Source organism: Furipterus horrens, unplaced genomic scaffold (assembly GCF_987537825.1).
Source record: "Furipterus horrens unplaced genomic scaffold, mFurHor1.1.pri manual_scaffold_3, whole genome shotgun sequence".
Lineage (NCBI taxonomy): Eukaryota > Metazoa > Chordata > Mammalia > Chiroptera > Furipteridae > Furipterus > Furipterus horrens.
This window is the reverse complement of record NW_028327173.1, coordinates 194196328-194209933: the sequence shown is the minus strand read 5'-3', so window position 1 is coordinate 194209933 and position 13606 is coordinate 194196328. Positions and strand designations below refer to the sequence as shown.

General features: G+C 38.7%; 1 protein-coding gene across 5 annotated transcripts in view; it reads right to left on the bottom strand.

Moving 5' to 3' along the window:
• Positions 1 to 13606, bottom strand: part of NRXN3 (neurexin 3) — a 1415138-nt gene that overhangs the window by 434540 nt on the left and 966992 nt on the right. The window lies entirely within an intron of this gene.

Below are 13606 nucleotides of genomic sequence, written 5' to 3'. Positions count from 1 at the left end.
GTCCTGTCTGACACAGATACCTTTAAATTGCTGGAGAAATTGCAGACTAGAAATTGAAACCTAGCACAAGGTGACTGCTAAAAGTGTGCATGTTAAGAAAAGCTATGTGTGTACAATGCTCTCAGAAATCCATAAAGCAATTTAATCCCTTCGCTTTTCATGAAAACCCATGCTAATTTAGATAATGGTAACTAATAATTTGCTATATCAAATAATGGAAATAAATCCATGAAAATTGACCTTACTGATCAACCATTTTCAATTAAATTAAAGGCAGCATTAATCAACTCTACAAGTGATACCAGAACATTTTCTCCTAAGGTTTTTTGATAAGGAGGTGGATAAATCACCTTTTGAAATGTGATGCAACACACAATGGACCTCAGCACAAAAACCACAGTAATTGATAATGCAGAGGTTTAAGCAATTCAATATACTTCCTAGACATAAACCTAAATTTACAATCACTTCCCAGTGATAGAGTTATCCTAGCTCATTTCCATATTGTGGTAATTGCCCTACTCTCAGTGATAAATTAAGAAGATTAACTATAGGACTAACTACCAAAAATGTACCTAATTTAGGAAATTCTAGCTCTCTATTATCTACTCTTTATCCAAATTAAAATAAAAGACCTGTCTGTGCTTAGGCTGGTAATAAAACATTAGGGGAAAAATTCTACTTTCATCATAGAATTAAATAAGAGTCAACTAATAATTACAAATCCAAGACAATATTTTCTCATGGATGGATAATTCCAATATACTAGAATGATCTTGTGATTCTGTTGACAATGATGGAAATACTGCAATACATGCCCTCTTCATAGCATACTGGCATTTGAAGGATTAATGAAACAAGAAAGTATAAAGGTTATGTAAAGCTTAAAAGGCCACAAAAGGAGAAAATCTAATTAGAAAATTATATATAAAGGTGCAATTCAAGTGATATGCTCAGAGTTGGGTAGGACTTGAGTGAGAAAAATTTCATTGTCACTTCACTCTAAAAAGCTATTAGTGAATGGCCTTAATGGGGAAAAAATGCTCAAAAATGCCTTTGACATCATGCTTTACCTTCTTGAGGGAGACGTGGTATTTTTAGCATGTAAGAATCAAGACTTGCATCCCTCTGTTCATCACCTTTTCCTGTCAGCATTTCTGTGTCAACATCAGGTTTCAAATGCTACTGAAAAGGGAAATTCGCCTCACTCAAACACCTGTTCCAGGTAATTGCTGAAGACCCAATGAAAGGGACACTGAATAATCACTTAATCATATGCAGCTTAATGAGGTCTTTTCTTTGTTAAGTCATTAAGTACTAATTCTTTCTACTTTTTATTTGATTTTTAAAACTTCTCCAAATAAAAAGAATAGTTACCTCAGAAACTTTAAGAAGAATTGTGAAGAGTTTGGATTTTTTTTAATCCCAAAGGAATGTATTCTGAATTTCTTTGTCAGAGTAGAGGGAAAATCATAGATACTTTCCCCCTCTCTCTCTGAATCAATTAAAATATTATTGAACCTCAGGTTCTTAATGAAATTGATACATCTCCCCAAAATGTTTACTTAAAAATCCAGACCTGAATGCTTTTACATTTATCTAAAATCCTGTGGTATTTTCTAGTACACTAAGTTAGTGTCATCTTACGTTTCTTAGTGTCAGAGTTATTTTAAGATGTTGGGGACAACACAATAAACATCACAGATGCAAACACAAACCTCATGGACTTTTCCTTTAAAGTTGGGGAAGACAGATGATATCCACATAAATAGGTCAATAAATAAGAGTGTTTTTAGACAGGGGAGTCAGGCAACATCTCTTCATAGAGTTAATATGTAAGTGATATCTGAATGATGAGAACGAGCCATTCACACAGAAACAATGGGACATCCTACATTGCCTTCAAAGGGTAGGAAGGGTAACAATCCCAAAGGGCAGTTTGATAGAACTTGAGTTTTGAGACTTGAGCAGAGCTAAGTTCATGTAACGACTTCCAGGCTGGAGAAAGGCGTTTGGATTTTTTTCATTACCTGCATTGGGACCTCATTGGACCTTTTTCCAGCAAGGAAGAGTTCTATGATGTGCTTTAGGTTTTAAGTGATAATTCTGGCTGTGTTGCCGGGTGAAGAATAAATTCGTGTGAGGCAAGACTAGAAGCAGGGAGAAGGGTCAGAGGGTATAGTCATTGTCTAGAGGAGAGATGATGCTGGCCTAGACTAGTTTGATAGAGGCAGAATTAGTGAACAGTGGTCAAATTTGATCTTTATTTTGGAGGTAGAACAGACAAGTCTTATTAATGGATAACAAGAATATAATTTATATTATTCTATCTTTCATCAAAACTTTACTGCAACTCCCTAATGACAAGAGCTATGTCACAGGTTTCCTGAGACACCCTATTATACAGCCTGGTACTGAGGACAGAGTTGTACAGAACAAAAATTGATATACTTTCCCTTACTTTCCTAAGGCAAGTACTTTAAGCAGTGTCTGCTCCCTTATTGTCAAAGCGAAGATAAATTTTATTATCTACCTTTTAAATCTCAGTATTTTCTTGAAATATTTGAAACATAAAAGCATGTTCAATCTCTACCAGGCAAGCCACACAAATTTGCTTTTAATATTCAGTCTTTTTTTGCTCTTAAATATCAGAGAGACCTCCAGGCAAAGAATCCCACCAATAATCCTCTGGGTTGTTGGAATATGCAATTACTCATCCAGCAGAGTAATTTAATAAGTGCAGCAAAAATGCAGTTAAATTAGAAATGTTTTCTTGTCTTCCTGGTGAGAGGAGAATATATGAGGTCTGTCCAGAAGGTATCCAACCATGTAATATGAAAAATAGAGACTTTTATTGAAGAAGATACAAGACACAGAAACATAGTACATAGGACAGTGATGCCTCAGTCCCCTTGGGACCTCACACAGTTCTCCCAACAGCAGCACAATGTTACTTCTGCTCTCGTAGCAGAAGCTGCTGAAGAATGAATTTTGCCATCACACACACACACACACACACACACACACACCATATATATATATATATATTATTCACACGCACACACACACACTATATATATATTATACATACACACACACATATATAATTGTGGAAGTATATTGGATAAAGCCCATGAGAATCTATTGCATAGAGATTATATTCAGAATAAGGTATAGTAAAGTGATTTACTTCCTCTACAATATATGTCTCTATGATATTTGCCTCTGAGATATAAAAATCTTAGCTAGCCCAGGATGAATTCTGGAATGAAGGTGGCTTATGTGTTCTGTCAGAGTTTCTTTCAACGATTTTGTCAAAGACTTTCCAGTTGCACTTTGTGCTACAAAAAGTTCTATTGTTAATTTGTTATTCAGGGGGATATTTTAGTTTCAAAGAAGATATTTTCATAAGTATTTTAAATTAAAAATTAATTTTTAAATCATAGCTTATTTTTCTGATTGAATCTGTTTCTTACTTTTATCACATCTAAATAACTTAATTTAACAACAGGAAACTCATTGCATAATTGTTTTAATTGGTCTGAGATCCACATTCGTGGCATAGTTTAATGAAAGTATCAACTAACTGTAGGAGGAAAAAATGTTTTAACTTTTTATTTTAGTTCCCTCATATGAACAGTTCATAGCAACGTTTGAAAAAATTAAGGGAGCTGAATAGTGTCAGCAGTGGTCCTGCTTTTCCTGTACAGCAACAGACAAAAATGGTTTGGTGGAAGCAGGCTTTGAGCACATAAATGTAGGGGTCACACTGACCACACAGAGGGGCAGAGGCTCACTGAAGGAAGAAGGAGCTTGGCTCTTGCCCTCCTCACCCCTTCCCAAAACACCAGCTGGGCATCCTTCCCATAAACCGGGACCCCTACATAGTAAGCTGACCAGTGCCACAGGCCTGGACACTTCCTTTATAGAATAGAGTTAATGATAACTGCCTCATGGTACTGGCGTGAGAGCTTGAAAGTATTGTGAGGAAAGCACCTAGTGAAGCCAACACTCAGGCAAATTAGGTTGCTGAACATTTTTACTTCCTGCCCCAGGATTTAATTTTTCTAATTTCTATTTGGGGACCCATGAGGTAAGAGGAAAGCTGCCCCTCCTCCAGAGACAGAGCACACGCTCTAACTAAATCAGCTATCCCACTGGCAAAAGTACTGTTTCCAGGGCTCTAAGTCTACTTAATCTCAATAAAACTCAATATATTTTTTTCTGAGATCGATGGGAAAAGACTCTCTTTATCTCCAACATGAAGTTAATGAGAAAGCAAGTAACCCTAGAGTAGCTGGGAGAACCATCAGCCTTGGAATAAAGTCAATGTAAGAAAAGGTAGAGGAGAAAAAGAGAAAGAAATAATGCTTTGGGTGACAACTTTGAAACCTGGATCAATTCTCACCTGAAGGGAACATGACATTATTTGCAGTTACATGACTCAATGACTTGGCTTCACTGATATGATTGAAGTAATTTTAGTAAGATTTTCTTTTATTTGCACTCCAAGGCATCCTAACCAATCCAGTTACAGAAATCTGGGGGATAACACAGCTCAGAAGGACAGAATTCCCCAATGTTTCCCCCAGGAAAATGATTTTTAAAAAAGCATCCAATCCTTTGATTCTTAAACATTTTTTAGATCCTAGATGTTCTGACAATCTGATATCAATGATAGGTCCTCTTCTTGGGAAGTAAAAATGTGTACATGGCTGCACATATAAACTTTGCCTATGATTTCAGAGAACTCACACTACCTTCCAAGCCCTCCAGGGTAATAGCATTTATTTTGTCAAAGCAATATGATGTACTTGGTTCAGGAGCGTGGCCTGATTCTGATCTGAGAAGATCAGGCCTGAGGACAGCTTGTGATCCTGGTTGGTGGGGGGTCCTGTGTGTCTGTGTGTACCCTAGAAGTCTCAGTATTTCAGTCTAGTCTTGTGCAGGGAAGCCCTCACTCTTGCATTGCTTCCTCTAATGTCTCTGCATCAGAGAATGAACAAGAGTCAGGTCAATCAATTACTTTTAAAAACTGCTGAAAAATGTGCTTTGGGGGTGTGTGAAACTGCTCTCCATACATAACCCCCATCAGTACCCCCCAGATAGGCCACTGTCTTAGTTACAGGGACAGAGGCAAAAATTTTCCCTTTAGCTTCAGTAAGAATAAGCACTAGCTTTAGACAATATCCTTTCCATTTCAGCTTCTAAAATTAGACTGCAAATAGTAGGAAGCCTCATTAATGTTGACATCAGATTTCCATTATCGTCATATTAAAAACCTCATATCTTATTTTTGAGCTTAGCTCTGTCTTCGAATTTGTAATGATTTTGTCCTTTCTGGTTGGTTTTGTTTTAACTTTTGGGGTCTACTCATATCAGCCAGAGACACTGACGAAGCTTAATCAGACTTTCTTAGACAAGGCTAACTGTAAAGCATACCCTTCACAATGATCAAATACGTAATTGAGCCCACACCCACAAGTTCCTTTAGACCTCCAACTGTTAGAGTGGTTATAACCAATTATGAAACTTTCTATCCTGGTAACAACTAATCTCATTCTCTGCAGTTGAACTTCATCAAATGGTTGTGAAAGCTCGTCCAGTTCAACTTTCCTCTGTAAGAAAAATTTTTGTCTAAAGCAGCGGTCCTCAGAATTTACCATGCATATGAAATCCTTGGAGATCTTGTTAAATTGCAGATTCTGATTCAGTGGGTCTGAAGTGGAGCCTGAGACTCTGCAGTTCTAACAAGCTCCCTGGCGATGCCTCTGTTGCTTGTCCTGCAGATCACACCCTGAGTAGCTAGAGCTTAAGGGATGTGCAGTGAGAATTTGCCTTCCTCGCACACATACCCTCCTTTCAGGGAGACCAGCAGGAGACACTCATTAAGAAGTTGGAGACTTGCTGTTACTGTTGATGGAGACTACCCTGGTTGCTAACTAAGCAGTGGAGAGCTCCACTGTCCTACCTGTAAAGGCTAAAATGCAGTTATGGAGCAAAGTGTGCATCTATAAGCATCAGTCCTAAGGGGCCTATTTGTATAGAAGTCAACAATTTCAGAAAAAGAAAAAAAAAATTCCCTCCAAGCTGAACAACACCCAGGGTCCAAAGACCCCTCATTCACCTATACAGAGATCTACATTATAACCTAGAAAATAAGGCTCCCACTAACTGTCTTCAATTGCATTAGCACAGTTCTCATTTTTACCTATTTTTCTCACAGCCATTATATTTCACTTGTATCTAGCATGACTTTGAAATTTCTGAGCTTTGAGAATAGAAAACATTGAAAGCAACAGGCTTACTTCTCAATTGAGGATGTCATTGGGAGGGTGAAGGTATCTTCCAACTGCCAAAATACTGGAATTATAGTTGATTAGAGAATAAAGAAAACATAGCTAAGGGCTATACTTTTAAAACTTAAATAATGTCAAACACCCAATTTTATATAGCATCTTTCATTGTTCTCAAAACACTTTATTAACTGGCCGAATCTTCTTTTTCATAACACCTCAATGAGGTTAGGACCTACTAACAGATGTCAAATAATACAGATCTAATTTTATCTTAAAAAATGCGTAGCATACTCTATTATTATGGAAGAAGGGAAACACCCTGGGTGTTCCCTCCCACACCTCCTCCAAGAGTTCTCTCTCTCTCTCCCTCAGACATAGACACACATGCACACACCCCTCAAATTCAGAGGTCAATAGAGAAGGCTAGATTATGGCAAATTTGATCCATTCCATATCTCTACAGCTGTGATTCACAGATAAATAAGACAGTGAGGACAACTGAATGCTATACTGTCAAAACAGCTTCTCTCAGAACAGGACATAAGAAAACACTTCAGAGAGAATTTCAAATACCTTCTTCAAACAGCTGTTTTTAATGGTTTCATGGAACAGATTACACTTAAAAAGGAAGAATCATTTAACACCATTAATTATATGCACTTTACATATGAGGGGGGACCCCCCCCAAAAAAACAGAATTATTTTCTGGAGGGTAGGCCCCTTGTAGTACAGGCTTCCCCTGTTAGGTGAGTGTTCTAGGAACCCATCTGTATCTGTGTATCAGCTGGTGTTGTGAGAGGCTGTGTTTGGCTTCAGGAAAATTTTCTTGAAGACTCAATGTATTTGCCCATTTCATGATGGGTGATTTACAAGCACACTTTCCTATACTGTGCTGAGTGTTCAGCTGTTTTTGACCAAAAATGGCATGACCCCCTACATCCCACCCCCTCTATTCACCTGACCTTGCCCTTAGTGACTTTTTTGTTTGTTTGTTTCCCTGGATGAAAAGAAGTCCTAAAAGGAAAACATTTTGCTGACATGGAAGAGGTGAAACAAAAAATGGCAGAAGCACTGAATGGCATCAAAATTGATGAGTTCAAAAACTGTTTTGAGTAGTGGGAAAGAGGGCTCAATAGGTGTATTGCATCAAAAGGAGAGTACTTTGAAGGTGACTGAAGTTTAAACATGTAAGAATAAATACAATTTTTTATAAATAAATTTCATTTTGGGGGGGGTCTCCCCCCACCTTGAATGTCATCATATTTAGTCTTCACAACAACTTTGTAATTATGATCATCCTAATTTTTCAGATATAACTGGGAATTTAAAATAAATAAATAGGTAAATGACAACTTCTTCCCAAGTCACAGGACTAAGGAATGATTCCAATTCAGAATTAGTCTAAACCCTTGCCTATATCTGCACGTCTCTCAAACCTTAATGTGCAAACAAGTCACCCAGGGAGTCTATTAAGATGCGGGTTCTGATTCAGCAGACCTGATGTGGGCCTGAGATTCTGCATTTCTAACTAGTTTCCAGGAGACGTTGATGCTGGTGGTCCAGGGGCCATATTTTGAATAGCAAGACACTTTGACAGTGTTTCTCAAAGTGTGGTCCCTGGGCATGAGCATCGCCTGGGACCTTGTTAGAAATGCAAATTCTCAAGCTCCACTTAAGACCTCCTTTGACTTTGACATAGAATCTCAGCCATCTGTGGCTTAATAAGCCCTCCTGGGGATTCTGGTGCACAATCAAGTCTGAGAACCAATGGTTAATATCCAACACTTCCAAAGGTGTGAACAATGGAGAATGATTCTTAGCTGAGTGCGCATGATTTCTTTTTGTTTTCCTAGGTCACACTTTTGAATTTACATGAAATTTTCATTAAATCTTTAGTTAAAAGGTGTCCTGGCCAGAAACAAAGCTGAGTCTGTGAAGGTAACCTTGCTCCACTGCATTGCAGGGGCCTTTCATCACCTGCTGTGGTACGTGGTCCCAGAAAGAATCACTGGGGGCTATAGGAGGAGGGGGGAGGTTGACTTCCACCTCATTAATCCCCCCCTCCAAAATGGGTAAGAATTTATCTTTCCCAAAAGAAGTCCCCCACAGTATGCTCAAGCCATTTTTCTTCCCTATTCTACTGTGCTTTGCCAAAAAAATAAAAGTACCTAGCCTCGCATTTCATTCTAAGTAGTGACTAAGAAATAAGCATTTTTCCTTAATTGAAGAAGAGACATGTCAAATGATTAACACACACAAAGAAAATAGTTATCTAAGAACTCTATTTGGGATGAACAGTAAGACTCAGAGGAAAATTATAGTGGTTGTAAGACTCAGATAAATGAAAAATTAAAGATTTTAATTGGGTTTATTTAAATAAAAACAATCTTCAGTGATCATATTTTTAATAATAAGTGATAAAATAATTGAGCACTAGACTATATGCTTTACATGGATTATTTGATGGAATCCTACAGCAGTACTGCAAAGCAGGTACTGCTTTAATCTCATTTTAAAAATGATATAATTGGCTTAGAAAGGACACATAAACGGCCCAAGGTCATACAGCTAGTAAAAGTCAGAGCTAAGATTTTAATCCCTGTCTACCTTTTCCTTCCTTATGATGGTTCTTGTGCTGTCCTACCATTACTCCTACTGTACACACACACACCTGCTTCCTGGGCCCATGTGAGAACATGCTAATTCCACCCTACTTATTCCTCAGAGTCTCCCAACTCCTACCTGTGACAATCAATTATAGGCTCATTGTTCTCACAGTCAATTATCGCTAGTGCTCCTCACAGCCAGGTCAAAGGACTCCCTTAAAAAATAAAGGAAGGAATAGAAAAAGAATTTTTTGGACCTGTGTTTGGAAGGTGAATGCTACAACCTCCAAACTAGAAAGGACAGAACAGATCTCTGGGAGTCCTATAAATAAAAATAAAGCCACATGCTGTTCCATGAAGCAATCCAAAGGAAGGAGAAATTTAAGAGAAAGCACCTTAAATATCTGTGAATTTACAAAATATGTTTAAAGACCCACAGGATAACAGTAACAGAGTTGGAAAGCTTGATCTCAAGAACCCACATCTCTCCAACTGAATCCCAGCCAGATGCATTCGTTAGCACCACACTTGGTCCTCTAGCGATCCCTGTGTATCCCAAGCTGCAGCGTGAACACGTGTCCTGTGACAATTTTGCAGAACAGAGATTTTCCATGTTGTACCAGACTGAATGGATTGGCCCTGCTAAGATTGGAGGAAAATAAATCATCTTCTCTTTTATCATTTTCAAGCACACACATCAGTCCATTTTAACAGATGGAATCTCTCATAACAACAGGGCTCATGTTTCTTTTCTCCCTATAATCGCAGTAGAAGGCCAATCAAAACAGATTGTACTGCACAGAACAAAGCTATATATTTGTACCCCATCCTTGAAGTCATCATTACAGATATGAACCCCTGCATCTGGTAGGGGTTTCCACTTGTACTCGGTTAGTTAATAGTCTACATTCACTTCAAGCCATCTGATTGGTCTGCACAACTTGAATGATTCTAACAAAGATGAATATATTAAACATAGAGCTCATTATTAGTCAGAAATGTGCCACGTTCCTGGCTATATAATTAACTCCTTTCATTCAACACATTTAAAATAGCATCAATGAAGAATATTTAATTACCTCCCTCCAGAAGTAGGTCCTGACTTAGATTCAGTAGCCAGTTTCACAGTGAGGTCCAATTTAAATTGTTCTTAAAATAATGTTTCCACTAACTATAGAGACAACTTAAGTCCAAGCAATTTAAAATCTAGGGAATAAAAACAATATGACAACAGGAAGAAAAACATCTTTAGCCTATCATTTTTTACAAAATGGGTGAAGCATGTTTGATGGCCGCATGTTTTCCCAAGGAATTTAAAGGCCACAAGGAAAAATAAAATGAAACTGTAGTGATTGGGGAAAGTGTTATATGAATATTTGTGATCGGGATGTTTGTATCAGTAGTAAAATATAGAAGATACTGGGTTTCTACACCATCCTGACCATGTGATTGTTCATAATCCAACTACCATAAAGTGAAAATACAAGAATGAAAATCACAAAAGTGACAACTAAGATATTACTTTAATTATGCCTCCAGGGCTGAAGGGACATAGCACAGGTGATTCAATTAGGTGTCCCTGTTTCTAGCGCATGCAATCTTGTTCAGTGAATATGGTCCCTGTTTTATATAGTTTAATACTGTTGGGAAAGCATTGCTGAAGCCTAAATATGCAAAAGTAAGGATGGCCAAGGGTCTGCTGCATGGGCAACAGCAGACCCTCCGTATTACCCTGCCCAGGCTCTGTAGCTTCAGTGTCATCGCAAGATGTCGCTTCAACACGGGAGGAGACAGATACCATGTCACTCCCGAGTCGGACTGCACAGCCATTCTCGGCGGTGCAGATAGACTCTGAAGAAGCTACACCATCGTCTCTCGAGACGAACGGCTGACGACGACGAAGGATGGCCAACCAAATATTAACTTCAAGTGTTGCCAGGCCATACTACTTGTTGTTTGCCAACTGACTGCAAGAACACTTTGTAATTATTTCCTCAAAAAAGAAGAATCACTGAAAACTCTTCTTCCTTCTTCTCATCATCATCACCATCATTGTACCATCACTGCCACCAGACATACAGACAACGCCAACTATAGACATTGCAGTGGACAGCTGTTTAGGGCCACCCAGTGCCCTGGGATTCTTTTTGGGGGTGGGGGAGGCAATTATATTTCTTTTTCATTATTCACAGACTCATAAAAATGTTGAAAAGGTAACATTTCTTTTTCCCTAAGGATCAGTACATTACCTGACACTTTTGAGGCTTCAGCAGACTGTTTCAGGAGTAGAGAGAAAATAACTGACATCTGCATTCTAGCAGTGATGGCCTGAAAAAGTTATTGTTTCCTCTTACCTAGGTTTCCCCCAGGATTATCTGGTTCTTTCTGGTGACTTTTCCTCCAGTCTTCTCTTTGATTCTGTGAGCTAGCTCCTTAAAAAGCCTTTTAATAAATTCCTAACCTACATAAGGTAGTCTAAGCCAGATTCTGTTGCACGCAACCAAAGCATTTGACCTGATGCAGAGCTGGGGCACATGAGGAGGCACATACAATGGTCTTTTCCCTAAAGAAGCTGCAGACGTTTTTGGCTATAATGACAAATGCACAAAAAGGATAAATGGCATCATGAGTACCCAATGCTAAGTGAAGGTAAAGGGGACCAGTTTGAGAATAGAAGACAGTAACTGAGTGCAGGCAACACAGAAGGGGACCCTCCGTATGACAGGTTATCTTAGCAAAATGCAGAAGAGCAGCTGTGGAGATTATACAACCGAATGGCCCTTACAATTGCCCACTCTCACTCATGAGTATAATAGTACCTATTACCTTTAAGTTTCACATGGAGAATCTACAAAATATGGCATAAATTTTCTCTCAAGATGCCTGTTAAAAGATGGACGTGATTATACAGAAAATAAAGTAGGGAGAAAACATAGGGCAAACTTAACTTCAGCATTTTCTGCTGCACCTACTCTGAACAAGAAAAAGTCAACTAGTGCCAGGACTGTCATGCTTTTTTCCTGTAAAATTACTTCCTTTAAGGGGAGAGAAAAAGCAAAGTAAAACAAATCGCTGCCCAGGGCAAGCGTACCCACGTGCTCATGCACACAGACCCACACATCCCACATGCTAGCAAACCCCTTTAGACTGTAACACAAGAGCACATCCCTGCTGCTGCAATCAACATTTTGATGGAGAAAGAGTATAGTTCTTTACGTCAGTTAGAAGAGTGCTCATCTTCCACAGCTTAGCCTTCTGTCACCCAGCTAGGAGAGGATGAGGAAGGGAGGCCCTGGTCAACACAGAATCTGGGTAACCTTGACTCTCAGCCACACTCTGCCAGGCAGGGTTGCTAATATTTGTTTGTGTCCAGGGCCATCTAGCCTTCTTTCCAGTCAAATGTCTAGCAAATAAATAGATATTAATGTAAGACTAATTTTCCTTCAATATTTCATGTCAGTTTACAGAAAAGAAAAACAAGAATATTATTTCATGTACCAATTTCAAAATCAGTAATAATCCACTATTAGGTCCAAGATGCAGCTTCAAACTCTGCTCCTTAATGACGCAAATACTTGTGAGCAGAGAACAATGTTCAAAATAATGTTGTAACATATCACCCTTTACCATCCTAAAATTATAACTTTTGCCTGAATTCTTGTGATAGCCTCCTTGGCCTATCTTTTCTTCCACTTTGCCCTGTTATAGTATAATTGGCACCCAGCTGAGAGTTTGGTTCTTTAAAATGTAAATAAGATGATATTAAGTCCAGTCCTTTTGTTTAGCTACAAGGCCATTTACAATATGGCCCTGGGCACCTCTTGGACTTCATTTTCTACCCTGTACCATTACCTCCCTCTGTTCTAACCACCCTCCTCTTTGCTGTTTTTCAAATACTCCACGTGCACTCCTGTTTCTAGGTGATTACAGCCTCTATTCCCTCAGCCCACAATATTCTTCTTAAATATTCTTACAACTTGTTGGCTATCTCCATTCAGGCACCTGCTTCAACTTCACTTCCAAAGAGAAGCCTTTTCTGACCATTCCATCCAAAATGGCATTCCCAGCACACTGGACACTCCCTCTTCCTACTTTTTCTTTATAGCACTTATCGTCACTTGAAAGTATATACTGATTTCCTGATGAATTTAATGTCAGTGTCTCTGACTAGAACGCCATTTCCATTAAGGCATGGACTTTGCATTTCCTGCCCCTTCCCATTGGCCTTGCATGGTACCTAGGACATAGCGACAGTCAACTCAATATCTAGGGAGGGAGGGAAGCCAGGAGGGAGGAAGGAAGAAAGGAAGGAAGGAAGAAATAAAGGGAGGGGGGGACCATTTTACAATAGCATGTTGTTTTCAAGTTTATATATTTTATTTCAATTAGTACCTAAAACAATCCTAGAAGCACAGCCTTCAGGTCTTAAAATGGGCATGCAGAATTTTTCATATTTGGTTTCTTAAAAAGGTAGAGATGCAGCAAGTTAAAGAGACCAATTCAAATCATCACAGCTCTTAAATTTCCCTGCCAGCATTTGAACTCCAGAGTAAGACTCTTACTGCACAAGGATATCTGAAAATGCCTGAAAGCATCAGGATATTAGATCCAACAGAGTATAAAAATTCTTCCTAAGAACCACCATGGATGTTTCTCTAACAATTTCAGCATCAGGAATGGACAGAGGAAAAAGGTAAAAGA